Genomic DNA, 18,053 nt, shown 5'->3' on the forward strand with positions numbered 1-18,053 from the left:
CAAATTATATAAGTTTATATTGGCCATTATTTAACAAAATTCTAACCTTAGCGTATAGAGCGAGGTACTGGCGAGGGAAAGAAAGTCCCTCAAATACGTAATATGAGGAAGTTCTTCCCTCGTCAATACCTCACTCTTTATGCTTAAGTTCAAATTTTTTTCCAGTTCTCTAAGGATGTTCCCTGAATCCCAAAAGCCGTTTAATTAGAATAAATAGCTCTTTTGAAATTTTTCAAAAATACCTTAACGGAAAGAACTAGATATTGACAAGGAGGCGAATCCCATCATACACGTAATAATTTCTGTTCGTTTTAATTTTTAATGTTGCTCCTTAGTTTTAGCTGAATAGACTAGTTTTTTATAGTTAATTTCTGATTTTTTTTAAATAATGCTGGGGAATCCAGCGCCCCCTTCATGGAAATTCTCTTTACCCATGGAAAAATCCTCCCATGTAGCCTTTTCCCCTCGACCATTCCCCCCCCACTAGAAAAATCTCCCTGAAGATGTCTGTATACTTCCCAATAACCAATACTATATGTAGACAATGGGCAAAGTTAATAACTTGCAGCTCTTCCCCCTGGGACTGTGGGGGATTAAGTCAACCTCAAAGACATAGTTATTAGATTTTTCGACTATGTTGAACAAAATGTCTATTTCAAAATTTCGATCCTGTGACGTGGGAAAACAATGAGCATGGGAGGGAACCTAGTTGCCCTCGAATTTTTTTGGTCACTTAAAAAGGCACTAGAACTTTTAATTCTCGTTTGAATGAGCCCTCTTACGAAATTCTACGACCCCTTGGTCTATACAATTACCCCTGGGAAAAAAAAATACGCATCTGAAACCTTTCTTCTGGCAAAATATACAAAATTCCACATTTTTGCAGATAGGAGCTTCAAATTCTGCAGAAGGGATCTCTGATACGCTGAATCTGATGGTGTGATTTTCCTTGAAATTATGTGACATTTAGGGTGTCTCTTCCTTTTTTGCGAAAATAAGCCAAATTTTCTTGGGCTCGTAACTTTTGATGAGTAGGACAAAACTTGATCAAACTTATATATTTAAAATCATCATAAAAGGGCGATTCTTTTGATGTATTAAATGAAAAAAAAAATTTCTTTTTAACGTAAAGTAAGGAGCGACATTAAAACTTAAAACGAACAGAAATTACTTCGTATATGAAAGGAGATGCTTCCTCATCAATGCCCCGCTCTTTACGCTAAAGTTTGACTCTTTCTCTTAACTCTACTTTTTAAAACAGTAAAAAACTTTAGCGTAAAGAGTGGGGCGTTGATGAGGAAGCATCTCCTTTATATACGAAGTAGTTTCTGTTTGTTTTAAGCTCTAATGTCGCTCCTTACTTTCCGTTAAAAAAAACTTGTTTTTTTTTTTTTTAATTTAATTTCTGAGCGTTTTTGAATAAATGCATGTTTTGATTTTGGCTCTCCGAGGATGAATAATTAAAACAAAATTTGCATATTTATTCTTTTTTGCTAAATGGCTTTCTCATAGTTTTGATCGAATGATTTTGAGAAAAAAAGGGGAAGGGGAGGCTACGATTTGTGGCTACTTAAAAAGGCAACTAAAACTTTTAATTTTTTTACGAATGTTTTTATTAGTAAATGATATACGTAACTTACAAATTAGCTTACGTTGCGAACTTCTGTATTCTCAAGTTTTGTTACGTAAACAAAGGGGCTCACCCCCTCGCCAGAACCTTGCTCTTTACACTAAAGCTTAAATTTTGTTCCAAATTTCCAATTGAATGACCCCTGATTCACAAAAGCCGTGGAATAAATAGTTGAAATTACTAAAAATACTTTAGCTTTAAAAAGACCGAGGTATTAGGAGGAGGGATCGCATATGATGCGAGCCCATCATATGCGTAATAATTTCTGTTAGTTTAAAATTTTAATGCTTCTCCTTACTTTCAGTTGAAAAAACTTTTTCATATTTATTTTTTCATTGTATTATTTTAAATAATGCTAGATGCTCCTGCGCTCCCGTCATGAAAATTTTCTTCCCCCATGACAAATTTCTCCAAGGGAAGTTCCCCCAGCATATCCTCCTCTTCTCAACTCTTCCCCCCAACCTAAAAATCCCCCTGAAAACGTCTGTACACTTCCAAATAACCATTACTGTATGTAAGCACTGGTCAAAGTTTATAGCTTGTGGCCCCTCCCAAGGGGACTGTGGGGGAGTAAGGCGTCCCCAAAGACATAGTTATAAGGTTTTTTGACTTCACTGAATAAAATGGCTATCTCAGAATTTTGATCTGGTGACTTTGAGAAAATAATTAGCATGGGAGGGGACCTAGGTGCCCTCCAATTTTTTGGTCACTTAAAAAGGGCACTAGAACTTTTCATTTCCGTTAGAATAAAACCTCTTTCAAGGTTCTAGGACCACCGGGCCGACACAATCACCCCTTGGGAAAAAAAAGCAAAAAAAAACAAACAAACAAATAAACACGCATCCGTGATCTGCCTTCTGGCAAAAAATACAAAATTTCACATTTTTGTAGATAGGAGCTTGAAACTTGTACTATAGGGTTCTCTGATACGCTGAATCTGATGGTGAGATTTTCGTCAAGATTCTATGACTTTTACAAGTTGTTTCTCTTATTTTCTAAAATAAAGCAAATTTTCTCAGGCTCGTAACTTTTGATGGATAAGACTAAACTTGATTAAAATTATATATTTAAAATCAGTATTAAAATGCGATTTTTTTGATGTAGCTATTGATATCAAAATTCCATTTTTTAGAGTTTTGGTTACTATTGAGCCGGGTCGCTCCTTACTACAATTTTTTACCACGAACCGTTTGATCTATTTGTATCAAAACTCTGTTTTTAGAGTTTCGGTTACTATTGAGACGAGATGTCAAACAGTTCGTGGTAACGAACGATAAGTTCGTTATCATGAACTGTTTGTTATCCCCGGTAATTGCGCAACTCATTTGCTCGTAGTTTTGAATGGATTTTAACTCAATAAGATTTAATTTGTTGCACTAAAATTTTAATATACGTGTTTTATTGAAATACTGTTTATGACTTTTATTAAACTGATCAGTTTTGGGCTCGCAGATTTAAGCTAATATATCGCATTGACTTCAGCTGGCCATATAAAGTAGAAACAAAGGTCAATGGTAGCACAATAGCGATGTCAAAGCATAGGTATAGGATAAGTCAAAGTATTACGACAAATTGTGTAACATTATATTGTGACAAATTCCCCACATTGAATAGCGATTGTATTTCAAATTAGAAAGCATTCAAAAACTAAAGTTAGAATTATTAACTAATCCGTTGGGCATTGTTTGACAAAGAATATTCAAAAAGTGTGAAAAAGTCTTGGCAGAAACCTCAAATAAATCAAAAATTGCCAGGGATGCAAATTGAAAAAAAAATTGACTCCTAGAGCTGGAAAATTACCTTTCCCTTTGTATCTCTTTAAGAAAACGAATTCTATAAAAATTACATAAAAGCTTTTCTTTTCTTGTATAATCAAGGTATGGTTTATTTCGTCCTAAAGAGTCACTTAGTCCATACAAAATAAATGGTTCATATAGACATTTATTTTAAACACTCATTTACCTAAGTTGATATACATGATGTTTGATAAAATCATGTCCAGTTGTCTGATTATGCATCAGCTATTACAGAGGTAGGCAGGCACGTCTTTGTGCAGGTTGGAGCCGGTGAGTGCCTGTCACCTTAAAAAAAGGATTTTTTGCTCAAATTTCATAAATGTTCATGGAGCTTAAGACGAGCCCCATTACAATTTTCACTTTTCTGGGAAAAAGTGTAAATTATTTTCAATCTACCTTCGTTTGGACTAACTCTGAATATAGGTGCTGTGGGATAATTGCTCCCGGTAATATGTAATATGTTACACAAGGGGGATAATTGCCCCCTTGTAATATGTCTGCTTCTTGATTACCTCTTGAATCCCTGGTATTGAAGGAGAGTCAACTTTGCTGCTACTGCATGGCACATGACTCGGTGGCACAGAACAAAGAATGTCTTGTTGAAGAGCAATGGCACCAATATTGGGGAGTATTTGAACGGGAGGAATATCGAAGTGGCACTGCCATCATGAAATTCTGTCATCTTGAATTGACAAAGCGTTCCATTTTCACCCCTTAACTCAATTTTTTTTTACTTTTCACAGTGTCATCTCTTAGAATTGATAAAATAAAATCCTTGGATTTCTGTAAATAGTACCTTTTGACTAATTTGCTGTTCTGTTGTCTCAGTAGCGTGACAGAAGAGTCACAGTGTGTGGATTTATTTTAGCGGGTGGATATAAGCCACCTCCCTTCTCATACCTAGGTTTAAGTTCAGGCAATTGCGCTAAAATCTAAGAGATGATAGTTATATATAAATTTTCTGACTAGAATTAAATAAGAATTTAAATGTTACTTTACCTAGTGTAGAAGGAGAATGTAACCCCATGTTTAACAACTTCAGAGCCGTACCACGGGGCGGAGATTTGGATTCGGGGATTAGGCATAACTGTGCAGGTGTTTTAAATATTTTGGACTTGCTGTCTTCAATATTTGTTTTTGTTTCATAGCTTGATAATGTTTCGATATATAGCTTCCTTTATCTTTGTCTGCGGGCAGGGTATGAAAAATCTCTGGAGAATTCCAAGCAGAATTCTTCTGCGATTGCTATATCCTAAGAACGTCTGGCATGAGTGATCTATTTTTTTTATCCTGTATCGGTTCTGCGATTAGCTCTATAATTTTGTTACCATTGAGTTACCAAGATCGTTACCATTGAGAGAACATCAGTGGATTATCAAGCTGAGATTGAGCTTTACCATCTTGAGAGAGCAAGGTGATCCTCAGGAGCGTTTGAGTGTGAAATATGTGTTTTTTCATGACAAGGCTATGCTGCTTGGCAACTTCTATAAATCTCCTTCCATGCTTGCACCTGTTGCCCCGTCCAATCTTAGATAGATTTTGGGGCTCCTGTAGCCCCATCCAATCCTAGATAGCTTTCTCGTGGTCTTTTTCAAGGCTTATGTATTTTTCTTTTCATGTCTTTTTAAAGGCACAAGTTGCCCAAGCCGATCTTAGATTGCTTTCTCGTGGTCTTTTTCAAGGCTTCCAACATGGGTGCTAAAATCCTCTCCTAGGAGTAGTAGACCTCGTTATAAGAGCTATTGGTCAGAGCATCGTAGAAATCTTTAACATACCATTGAAATCTACCAGAGTTACAAATGTCTCCGTTAGACTTTTTGTAGGGTATTTATGATTGTAACTGATTCCTTGCGCTATTTAACAACAAAATGTTAAGATAGGATTCAATTATAAATACCCTCATGGTCTTAATGTGGTTTTGAGGCTTTTCTACTATTCATGAGTCCTATAACCAGCCAAAACATCTCACCTTTCTGACATTTTTACTTCAGCAAAAATATTTATTAGTCAGGAATAATCCTGTTCAATTAAAAAAGAGTCTCAGCACAACTATTCGTCAGTAAGGAATAGTCTTGTTCAATTACGAAATAGTCAAGACTATTCCTCACAAGGAATTGTCTACACCCAGCGAAAATACCTCACCTTTCATTCATTTTTACTTCAGAATAAATATTCATCAGTAGGGAATATTCATGGGTCCTACACCCAGCTAAAACACCTCGCCTTTCATACATACTTCCTTCATTAACTATTCATCAGTAAGGAATAGTCCTGTTCAATTAAGAAATAGTCTCGGCACAATTATTCATCAGTAAGGAATAGTCCGGTTCAATTAAGAAATAGTCTCGGCACAATTATTCATCAGTAAGGAATAGTCCTGTTCAATTAAGAAATAGTCTCGGCACAATTATTCATCAGTAAGGAATAGTCCTGTTCAATTACGAAATAGTCTAGACTATTCCTCATAAGGAATTGTCTACACCCAGCGAAAATACCTCACCTTTCCTTCATTTTTACTTCAGAATAAATATTCATCAGTAGAGAATATTCATGGGTCCTACACCCAGCTAAAACACCTCGCCTTTCATACATGCTTCCTTCATTAACTATTCATCAGTAAGGAATATTCCTGTTCAATTAAGAAATAGTCTCGGCAAAATTATCCATCAGTGAGGAATAGTCCTGTTCAATTAAGAAATAGTCTCGGCACAATTATTCATCAGTAAGGAATAGTAGTTCTGTTCAATTAAGAAATAGTCTCGGCACAATTATTCATCAGTAAGGAATAGTCCTGTTCAATTAAGAAATAGTCTCAGCACAACTATTCATCAGTAACGAATTGTCTACACCCAGCGAAAATACCTCATCTTTCGTACATTTTTATTTCAGCACAATTATTCATTAATAGCCTAAGTAATAGTCATGAGTCCTACACCCAGCCAAAACACCCCACCTTTCTTATATTCTTCCTTCATTAAAACTATCCATCTGTAATGAATACTGAATGACTCCATCAGTCAGCTTTATTGGGGCATTTATGAGTTTAAATGATTTGTTGCATTATTTAGTCATTAAGTTTAAAAAAAATCAATTATTAAAACCTTCCCAGTTTTCTCGTGGTTGTAACACTTCTTTATTCATCATGAGTTTCAGAGCCGTACCTAGGGTTGATGGTGCTCGAGATAAAATGAATTACAGTATCCCACTTCCAACTCAAAAATAAGCAGAAACAACCGAATCAAAGTGAAATTTTTGATCAAAGTGGGTAACCCCCCAGTTGTGGCTCCTACTCCCAGCACTGGGATTAGGAGCAGTCTCCCTGGTCCCCCTCTCAATTTTGAACAGCTCTGATTATTCTTACACCCAACCGAAACATCTCATATTTCTAACATTCTTCCTCTATAAATTATATTCATTTATAATCTAGGAGGTGACTCATTGACGCCAACAAGAAATCACACTTCCTTTTTATTGTTGCATTGAACGGAAGAAATGAAGTAGTTTATGCAGTCAAAATAATAAACTCCTTGTTTTTGACTCAGTCTCTTACTCTCTATTAGCTTCGTTTTTAAAGACATGCTATATCACTTCAGATGAAGATTTTTCTGGATCATCAGGGGAATGTTGTCTCAAATTTAAACTTAAAATTACTTTTACAATTATTTAATTCTGCACCGATACCTCAAAATAAACAACCGAACTCGTGAAATTCAAAAATAAAATAAATAGCAAAACATAGCTAAGTCACTACAAGAGACTTGCCTATGTTGATTCAATAAGGAAAACATGGCCAAAGCAAATATACATACCGAGGACTCAACCTAGTATACTCAAATCTAATTCATGATTAACTTTTGTGATATCTAATCAATGAGCCGACGTTTTGCCGACCAATTTGTCCTAAAGGGCCAAGGACCCGCAAAAAATTAGTAGTTAGTAATTAATTTTAAGAAGGGAATGATGGAGGTCCTTTTAAATATAATAGTGGAGATGGAGAGGGAATTTGAGAGATGGCATTAGCATAAATGATCATGGAGAACTTTGTCTTAGAGGGCCAAGAACCCACGAAAAAATAGTAATTAGTAATTAATTTGAAAAAAGAAATGATGTAGGGCTTTTTAATCGTAATAGTGGAGATTTTTGGAGGAATTTTAGAGATGGCATTAGTATGAAGGATCGTGGATAGCCTTTTCATATCACTTGCAGCATTTGAAATTAATTTTACCGTAAAACAAATTCTTTTCATAAGGATGAAGACAGAAGGCATGGATGTAAGAAAGATGGTTAAGGATAATTTCCTGCTATTCCAGCATTCAAAGTCCAGGATCTTGCTCTTTTCATATCTACCAGTGGGATTGTCAGCTCTTGACCAATTTGAAAAAAGAAATGATGTAGGACTTTTTAATTGTAATAGTGGAGATGGATAAGGAATTTTAGAGATGCATTAGTATAAAGGATCGTGGATAGCCTTTTTATATCACTTGCAGCATTTGAAATTAATTTTACTGTAAAACAAATGCTTTTCATAAGGATGGAGACGGAAGGCATGGATGTAAGAAAGATGGTTAAGCGTAATTTCCTGCTAGTCCAGCATTCAAAGTCCAGGATCTTGCTGTTTTCATATCTACCAGTGGGATTGTCAGCTCTTGGCCAATCTAGATAAGAAGTAAACGATAGAATTCTAGATATGCTTTTGATATATAAGAAGCTATCCCAATTTCAACAGTTTCTGTCGAAAAATTCTGAGGAAATTCATGTAGCTCATGGAGATAACATTAGAGCGAAAGTATTGAAGTTACCACAACTACTATTTATTTTATACAGTTGCAAGTGTTCTTGTTATTAAAAACCAATGAAACTTTGTCAAATAAGCATTCTACAAAAAATAAATTGAAATAAAACGTATTATTCTTCAAATATATAGCTTTTGATTATGTGTAGAGAGATTGAGAGAGAGATAGAGAGAGAGAGAGAGAGAGAGAGAGAGAGAGAGAGAGAAATCGGTATATTTAAAAACTATCGTAGCATAGCTAAATTCAGTTTTTTATACAAAATCATACATTTAAGCAAAAATCACACACTACAACTCAGCATTGAAAATTAATGTGAAGAAAGGCACAAATGAGTTGACGTAACGATTAGTTCTTATTTTAAGGGGTAGAAGTTTATTCTGTAACCGAGTTCGACGATTGGGAGGGGATGGTTCAGGTAGTAGTGATCGACGGCTTTTATTGTCTAGGACGGATTTTCCAAATTGCTGAATAAGGTGTTCCAGCCGGACATTACGTGGAGATAAATTCAATTTAGCGAGGGCTTAATCATACGGTGTGTCTCGGTTTCGGAGTATAATCCTTGTTGCTCTTTACTGGACGGGCTCTAAGTCGCGTAACAGGTACGCTGTGCGGATAGCAGATGGACCCCACACCAGGCACGTGTACTCGAGCAACGGGCGAACATAACACATGTAGGCATGGAGAAGATTTTCAGTATCACACCCAAAACGCCTCATTTTGGTAGGTGTCTGAAGGCTTACATTAGCCTTGTGGACAGTTAAATTAATATTGGACTGAAATCACTAGTGAAAGTAACTCATAAGATTTTATTTCGTTCACATTCGGGAAAGGGACTAGATGCATATCTATATTCCGCTTCAGAGGGTTGAAACGAATTATCTTCGACTTGGCTACGTTGATGGTAATATCATGACTCGAACATTCGGTCTTTAGCTGATCAAATAACTGGTCTGAAAACTGCTTTGTTATGATAGTGTTATGTAGGTAATATATTTAACTATAATTCATTGGGAAAGAAGAAGCACTGATGAACAAGCCTTCCTTTTCTAAGTCTTCCTTTTCCTTTTCTTCCTTTTCTTTCCTTTTCTAACATCAAAACTTAATAGAATGCAAAAAAAAATCGGTGAACCTTTTGTAGCTCCGCTTTCGTTTCAAGTAATTTTTATACAAAGTTTCTTGTTATATTCTCATATAACCATCAAAAATATTGTTACTTTTCTTATTTAAATTTGATTAGCATTTTTATTTCACTTTATAAGAGAAACAAAATACAAAACCTGGACGCACAAATAACAGTTCAATAGGGACAATTCCTATAATTTGGCAGTGAAACAACTACAAAAATCTCTTGATATTTTGGTCGTATATACAGTGGTCGTTAGCAGCAGATAGAACAGCAGCACTGTATGTTTGATATGTGATGTATATGTGGGTGTATTGTACTGTAAATGTGATGGCAGCCATTGTGCATGTGACCAAAATATCTAGTTTTTTTGTTATTGTTTCACTGTTAAACAAAATCACCTGTCCCTATTGAACTATTATTTGTACGTCTTGGATAGGTAGTTTGATCTTTAAAAATACAAATTTTGAAAACTTGCGGGGGGGGGGAGAATTGTTTTTATGTCAATGAAGGTGCAAAAAAAATATTTTTTTAAATTTTGAAGGAGTGGGGAGTGTGAGGGAGTTATAAGTTTCTTCGATTTTTTTTCTTTGATTTTACTTAAGAGCTGTATCTTTAGAAAATAAGGAAGCTGAAACAGCTGGAAATTAATTTCCCCCATATCTCCTTGTTGGAGCCCCTATTTATTTATTTATTCTATTTTGAGTTTTAAATGATTTAAATATTATGTGGATTTACGCAGACTCAAGCATTCATTTACAGATGGCACTGAATGTACTAAATTCTTCGGCCTTTGTTCCCTTCGCGTGCAACAAATGTGTCATTGGTTTTATTATCAATAATGTAACCTAAAAATTTAAAGGTAGAAATTATAACTCCAACCCACACTCTGAGTAATATCTGCCTCTCCCATCGCTGGGAAACCTAAAATATACAAGTACAAATTTTCAACTGTCCTCATCCAAACTACACAGACTCCCCCTCACCCCCTTATAAAAAAATACAAGCACAGTATATCCAAAAATGAAAAGTGTTCTATGCAGCTATTTTCAAATATTTACATCTTCTGTCTTTTAGAGAAAAATGGATGTGGTTCTTTTGGGTTTCAAGAAGTCTTCATTTCGTCTTGTTTGATGTTCCCCTGTCTTAAAAAGAAAATTATCAAGGAAAGTATTTAGAAAAATTGAAAACCTGGATTGATATAAGGGTGAACTTTTTTTTTGACATTATAGGCTGCAATCTTATAGGCTGAGATAATGTTTTACCAGTTCTACTAGATGGTTCATATTTGCATCATTTGGATGCCTTTTACCGTAGTTATACGTTTAGTTCTCCAATTCAGTGCCGTTCTTCTTATTTTTTCTTATTTTATTTATCTTCTCATTGTTTGATTTTCTTATCTTTTTCTTATTTTGGTTCTCCTTCTTCATACTTTTTCTTATATTGTGAAGGTATCAAGCAAAAAACAAGGTTACGACTCAAAATTCATTAATTAGCGCTACCTATGTTTTTCAAAAAAGACGATTCACAATATCAGATAGCTCTGTTTTCTCTATTACGGATGACGTTTTGATTTTAGATATTCCATTTCTAAATCAATTCTTCCCTCTGAGATTTTGATTTACACGCCTTACCAGTTTTAACTATTGTTATATGATGGGACGTCTTTGCGGTATTTGGATGCTTAGTGAGGTAGCTGACCATTTTTAAAATCAGGAGAACTTTTGACACGATCTTGCAATTTCAACGCATTTTAGCTCTATAACTAATGTGTTCGTCCCTTTATACTCCTATGGCTGCTCTATCTAATATTGCTATTTATATATATGTAATATATTATTACAATTAATTTATAATATATCACATAATATATTACTAGTATATATAATATATTACTATATAATTGTATATTGCTATAAGCAATATATATAATATGTGACTATTAATATATACCTAATATTACTGTACTATTTAATATTCCATATCATTACTATTGAATCTATACAATAAACTCACCAGTAAAATGTCTGACCAGAATTCATTTCAATCTTTTGTTAAATTAATTTTATCATTGTTTCTTAAATAAAGTACCAAAAATAGATATTTTTTCTCCAAAAGTAAACAGCAAGTGAAAAAATCAAAGTAAGCATATATGAATTACAAATATTTAAATTCCTACCTTAAAACGGCAGGAAATTACAACAAACCAAAAAATAAAACTTAAAAAGTACACAAATTACTACTACCTCTCGGATGAGAGGGAGTAATTAATCCTCTAGGACACCTGAAAGACTAAATTTATGTTGTTTAAATATACTTAAGAGGTATTGTGTAAAGTCCATTGTGCTATTTCGATTTTAAAGTTGCTTTTTGAAGATAACAAAAAAATTGCTTAAACTGGAAGTTTCGTCTGGTAACATTTTTTCTGGGCATTCTAAAGGAATGCGTATTAAAAAACGAAAGTATTAATGAAAATTAATCGTACGTTATACTCATGAAACTAGAGTGAGTTTTTAAAGTATAAGGATTTTGAAAAAATCCAGGAAGATATATCGTTTCATAATTTTTCAGTCTTACTATGAAAAAAGCAGTATTTGATTATTGAGATCTTTGGATAACAGCAAAAGTATATGATTTAACTAATGCCTTATTTTAATATTTTTACGATTAATAAATATGGCTCTATAACATCTTAATTCCTTGAATGCTAGATTTTTATTTAAAGCTATTTTTATTTAAAATAAGTAAATATGGCTCTATAGCCTCTTAAGTCCTTTGAAGGCTAAAATTTTACTTGGAGCTCCTGAAAATTAAATCAACAGCTTAAGTTAAAAGCTTGTTTTAGTTAGTTTTTTTTCCTATGCGTTTGAAATGAAGCAGATTTTACAGAAAAAACATAAATAAAATCTAATTACATTCAAAATATTAAAACTAAATGAGTTCTCATATATGTCAGAAAAAAATTGCTTTTTCTATATTTTAGCTGCTTTTAATTTTGGAAAATATACCTTTCTATTCTTGAAAATAAAATTTTTAGTTGTTTCTGAATATCTTTTTTCATTATTTATCTTAACCTGATTTAGTAATTAAATCTAATTTATTTTTCAACCTCAGTGTTACTCCTAATTTAATTGAAATTACCCCTAATTAAAAATGCAACGAAAAAAAACAAACGAAACCATAGCAGAAAAAGGATTGAAAAAAGAAAAAAAATTGTTTAAAAACATAATAATAATAATAATAATTTATTTATGACCCACTTGAAACAGCGGAGTATAAAAACAAACACACAGAAAAAAAACTTCTGATAACACATTAAATTACTGTAGAAAACATTATAGAAGATCATGGAAAGGGTTAATAGTAAAATGTATCGAGTCAGATAGTTTCTGGTGTAGTTTAACTTTAACTACACCACTTTAAGTGGTATAGTTAACCGCTACACTTGAAGTTTTATTTAATCTGGAGCCCCGAAATTTGTTACCATATCACTGTTCTTGTACCAGGGAGGAAGATACAACAAAAAACAGAGGAAACGAAAATAAGATGACTTGAGAGCCTTTAAATCTTTTCTTTTTAAAACAGGATACAATCCAGAAAGATATAAAACCGAGTGATCACAAAAGCAAGAATAAGTTTGTGAAAGGGCTTTGCGGTTGTATTTCCCCCTGTTCGCAAGAGTTTTAGAATAACCCACTTGAAGTTTAATCTTAGCATCAGAAACAATTTTATTACGAAAATAGACTAAATTGTTAGTAAGGGTAATGCCCAACCACCTTAAAGAAGTCACGCACGGAACGCTAAATTCAGAACAATTAAGTCTAGAAGATTAGCTAGGAGAAGGACCAAAATATAGGAATTCACATTTATCAGGGTTAAGGGTTAGACCTACATTCGAGAAAGCAGTAGAGATAGAGCGAACAGAAGCTGAAAGCCCAGATTTAGTTGTACTAATGAGAAGAATATCATCTGCAAAAGCAAGCTATGAGACATTTGAACTACCTAAAAGGTAAGTTGTTGGAAGACTATTTAAAATATCAGCAATACAAATTTTAAAAATTGATGGAGATAAAACTCCACCTTGTCTCACACCTTGTCTTACAGAGATCTTTAACATAAAAGGATCAGAAGGAGAAGATTTAACATGAAGGAAAGGATGACCATACCAAAATTTTAATAAAGAAACAATAGAAACATACACTCCACAGTTAAGCAAAGAAAACAGAGCTTGGAAGTGAACTACAGAATCAAAAGCCTTAAATAGATCTAAAGAACAAAAATAAAGATCATAGCCCTTCCGGGAAGTATCAGAAAGCAGAGTAGAAAGAACTTTATGGGCATGCTGACATCCCAGACCACGCTGAAAACCAAACTGGTTAACTCCTGAATTTGTATTATCTGTTATAGAAGGGAGAAGTAAATACTCAAGGACTTTGCTTAAGGTACTAGAAACAGTGATATGACGATAAGATGAACATGAAAATGGATCTTTCCCCCTTTTTAAAATAGAAGTAACTGTGCCACACAAGAAACTGTCCGGCACGACAGAACAACACAAACACATTTGAAAAAGTAGTTGTAAATGCGATATTAAAGGGGGGCAATCAGGTTTTAAATGATTCACTGATATTCCATTGGTGTCAACTGACTTAGACTTAAGCCTTCTAATAGCCAGGTAAATTGAATCAGCGGATATCGGTACTATATCCTGCTGAGATAGACCAGACGGTAGCATACGTTTCAAAACAGCTGAAAAACGTGAATGAACAGCATAATTAATCCGGGAAAAAATAGCAGTATAATGCGACTCCCAAGCTGACCTAGAAATATAATTGCCAGGACCATCACTAATAATTTTACTAGGATTTAAAATATTCTTCCGATCACTTGGATTTGATGGAAAATCAAGACCCCAAAATCGGACTGCACGAAGGTATTTCTTATAAGCAGATTTAGTGCGATTTTTAATACTGAAAACAATACCAGAAGTAGGCCTTCCGCATTCTGACCATATACGCAACCATAGCTTTGCACGGTTCTTAATCGGCTTCAACTCTGAATCATTATTCCACACAGGTTGACCAGTCCCTAACGTAACTTGTTCACAAGGGACAGCACAAGACTCAGCGTTTTTCAAACACAAAATAATTTGAGAATAGTACAGGTTAATATCGGCAACCACATTTTTCACAGGCACCTGTGTCTGGAGCAAATGAAACGGAATACGAATAGAACTAAGTAGTCTAGCAACCGTCACACTGTAAAGGGCAATATTTGCACGATTCCAATTATACTTGTCGAAACACCGTGAGGGCTTAGGAATAGAGGAATATACAGGAACATCAGATAGGGAAAACGTAAATGACATTGGCATATGATCAATGTCTTGTTCATCCGTAAGGACATGCACTTCAGAAATACTGAGACTTGGCGAACAGATTACATGGTCAATATTTGATACACTTCCTGAATGATGAATGTAAGTATAGGATTGATCGTTTGGCACAATTGTATAATCAGGAACTAAATCTAACAAGCAGTCAGTTCTGGCCGATCTATCCAAAGTATTGCAGTTCAAGTCACCAACAATCAGATATGTAAGTTCGGAATCAGCTAATTGCTTCACAGCTGAGCATAACGAGGAGCAAGCTTTAGCGAACCGTGTTATAGAATCAATTCCACGTGCATTATGTGGCAAATAAGTGTTAATTATAACAGTATTGCCTAACTGGACGGCAAGAAAATGATCATTTGAGCATAAGCAAGTGGGATTTAGACTACTTAAACTCCGCTTCACAAAAAATGCAAGCCCTCCAGAGGGCCTGCCAAAAGTTGTGCGGGCATTTATAAGAAATAACTGATGTGATATACTTTGTTGTAGGAAACTGGAACTGGTGGAAGAGAGCAGGTGTTCTTGTAAGCACACTATATCGTAATCATCTATGAACTCGTCGATCATAGAGGCTTTATCCTTAGTGCCATTAATATTAAAAGAGAGTAGCGATATCGAGCGAGCCATCACTTGGCAGCAGAAATCACTTTTTTAAGGACTTGACATTTTAGACTAAACGAAACATGTGGACCACCACAATTTGCACATTTCGCAGGGAGTTTATAGGGTGACTCTTTCGTAGAGACATGAGGCCCTGAGCAGACGGCACACTTTGGATTTGAACTGGAACAGGCGGACTGGATATGGCTGGGGGATCTACACTTGTGATAGCATCTAGGTGGGATCAGAAACTCAGGAACTCGAATAAGTTCATAGCCGATTTTTAGTCCTGTTTTTAGCAGCCGAGCCTTTGACAATAGATCTGTAAACTCAATCTTGACAACTGTAGAGGCACCCAGACGACTAGCAATTGCTATGCGTGGCTCACTGCAGAATTGGTCAACATCAAAGTCAAGAGGAATTCCTTTAACAATTCCAAGTATTTTTTTGTGACAATCTTAGTCGCACAAGATGTTACCGTATTTTTAATCCAAGAGCAAAAGTCATTCACTGCAGATTTGTCTATATGAACAATCAGTTGGTCTTTTTTTGCTTTTACACTACTAACACATTCATGACCAGTAACTTTATCCAGCATTTCTTTTCTTTGGAGTGGATTGTCACGTGAAGCATGAATCTTGGAAACCACAATAGTCGCCAGGACATTTGGTTCAATAAGTTGAGGAAGGGGCAGAAAATGGTTATCATAAACTTCCGCACGAGACGCAACGGCATTGAGGACTTTTTCCATTCGCGTGAGCTTCGAGGATAGATGTGAAAACATCAGGTCAGGAACCGAAGGAACTTCATTAGCTGACAAGATAACATACGTAGGTCCGGTTAAATCTTCAGAATCACATTTCGCCAGCAGCTCAAGAATATCATGTAAATGACTCTGTGTTGCCTTATTTCCTGCACGTCTTGGGCAAATTTCTCCAGGCAAAACTTTGTTCCAAAAAGTAGACTTTGCGGCCAAAACAGCAGCTGCATCGAAGAATTCCAAGGCATACCGAATAATAAGATCATCACCAACACCATTATTTCGGCTAAACTACAAAAAGTTCAAAACTGACAAATAAACCAGTTCTCCAATTGCTATTATTCCAGAGCGATTATCACCCATTTTACTGGTGGTTTCCTTATGAGAAAAGTAAGGGAAGTGTTGAGGGTTGACTACCTTGTCCCCGCAATTTAAGGGGCGTGCCCGGCGGGTACCACGACTCTTGCTACCAACTCACTCCCCCCCCTTCTGCATAATTTTCTCTCGCCACCTCTATCGGAGCGTGATTGCCTATAAATTTTGGAATTCCTAATTATATTCTTACTGCTTGATAGCTAAATGAAGTGTCTAATTTGTTGCTAAAAAACTAGTCAGACAGGTTTCGTAAGAGATCTTTGTTTGTCGAGAGATGGCCAAATAAGTTCATAAAAACTTGCCAAACAGCTTTGATTAAAATCCAGAAAAACGTTTTTACTTTTTAATTACTCCCTCTCATTTAATTACTCCCTCTCATCCGAGAGGTAGTAGTATTTTGTGTACTTTTTAGGTTTTATTTTTTCGTTTGTAGTAAATTCCTGCCGTTTTAAGGTAGGAATTTAAATATTTGTAATTCATATATGCTTATTTTAACTTTTTCACTTGTTGTTTACTTTTGGAGGAAAAAATATATATATATTTGGAATTTCATTTAAGAAACGATGATGAAATTAATACAAAAAAAAAATTGAAGTTAATTCTGGTCAGACATTTTACTGGTGAGTTTATTGTATAGGTTCAACAGTAATGATATGGAATGTTAAATAGTGCAGTAATATTAGATATATATTAATAGTAACATATTATATATATTGCCTGTAGCAATATATAATAATATAGTAATATACTATATTATATTAAATATATATACATATATATAATTATCGTATATATATATTTAATATATTATCGTAATAATATATATATATATATATATATATATATATATATATATATATATATATATATATATAGCAATATTAGATAGTGCAGCCATAGGAGTATAAATGGGGCGAACACATTAGTTATACAACTAAAATCCGTTGAAATTGCAAGATCGTGTCAAAAGTTGTCCTGATTTAAAGAATGGTCAGCTACCTATATTATTGCTGGATGCTACCACCACTGAAACTGCACTGACGGGATGTAACATTTGCGCGATACTCAAATCATAACATATATTAAGGTTTTTTCTCCTTTTTTAATCTTTTTTTACAGTTAGATTTTGTTTTCTTCATTTCATTTTCTATTACTAGTAATTTCGACTATAATTAAAAGCAGTTCTGAGCTTAAAAACTAAAATGAAGTTAATTTAAAGATCAGATTGAGAAAAACTATTCAAGAGGTGCGGTGATTTTAAGAATTCGACAACATCATTTGAGAATTCAACAGCCTCATTTAGGAATTCAACAACCTAATTTAAGAATTCAACAACCTTATTTCAGAATTAACAATCTCCTTTGAGAATTCGAAAACCTGATTTAAGAATTCAACAATCTCTTAAATCAGAAAATTATAGGTTAATTTTCGCCCTATCTTCAAATGTTTTAGATTTTTTCTTTATAAAGACTACAGGATCCTTCACATTAAGCTTTAAAACAATCTCAGTGTTACTAAAAGAAAGGGGGAAACCAAATAAAAATTTAAAATAAGAAACTTTATTGGGCGAAAGATCAGAAGGTC

At 34.4% G+C, this 18,053-nt stretch overlaps 2 long non-coding RNA genes across 4 annotated transcripts in view; one reads left to right on the top strand and one right to left on the bottom strand.

Annotated features, from left to right (window-relative positions):
• LOC136034076 (uncharacterized) overlaps window positions 1-18,053 on the bottom strand; it is a 136,190-nt gene that overhangs the window by 109,531 nt on the left and 8,606 nt on the right. The window lies entirely within an intron of this gene.
• The window catches only part of LOC136034077 (uncharacterized), a 61,770-nt gene that overhangs the window by 9,983 nt on the left and 33,734 nt on the right, over window positions 1-18,053 (top strand). Inside the window, exon 2 of the long non-coding RNA XR_010619110.1 lies at window positions 10,420-10,549. This is a non-coding gene — a long non-coding RNA (uncharacterized LOC136034077). The remainder of the gene's footprint in view (window positions 1-10,419; window positions 10,550-18,053) is intronic.

This window comes from Artemia franciscana, chromosome 12 (assembly GCF_032884065.1).
Source record: "Artemia franciscana chromosome 12, ASM3288406v1, whole genome shotgun sequence".
NCBI classification, from domain to species: Eukaryota; Metazoa; Arthropoda; class Branchiopoda; order Anostraca; family Artemiidae; genus Artemia; species Artemia franciscana.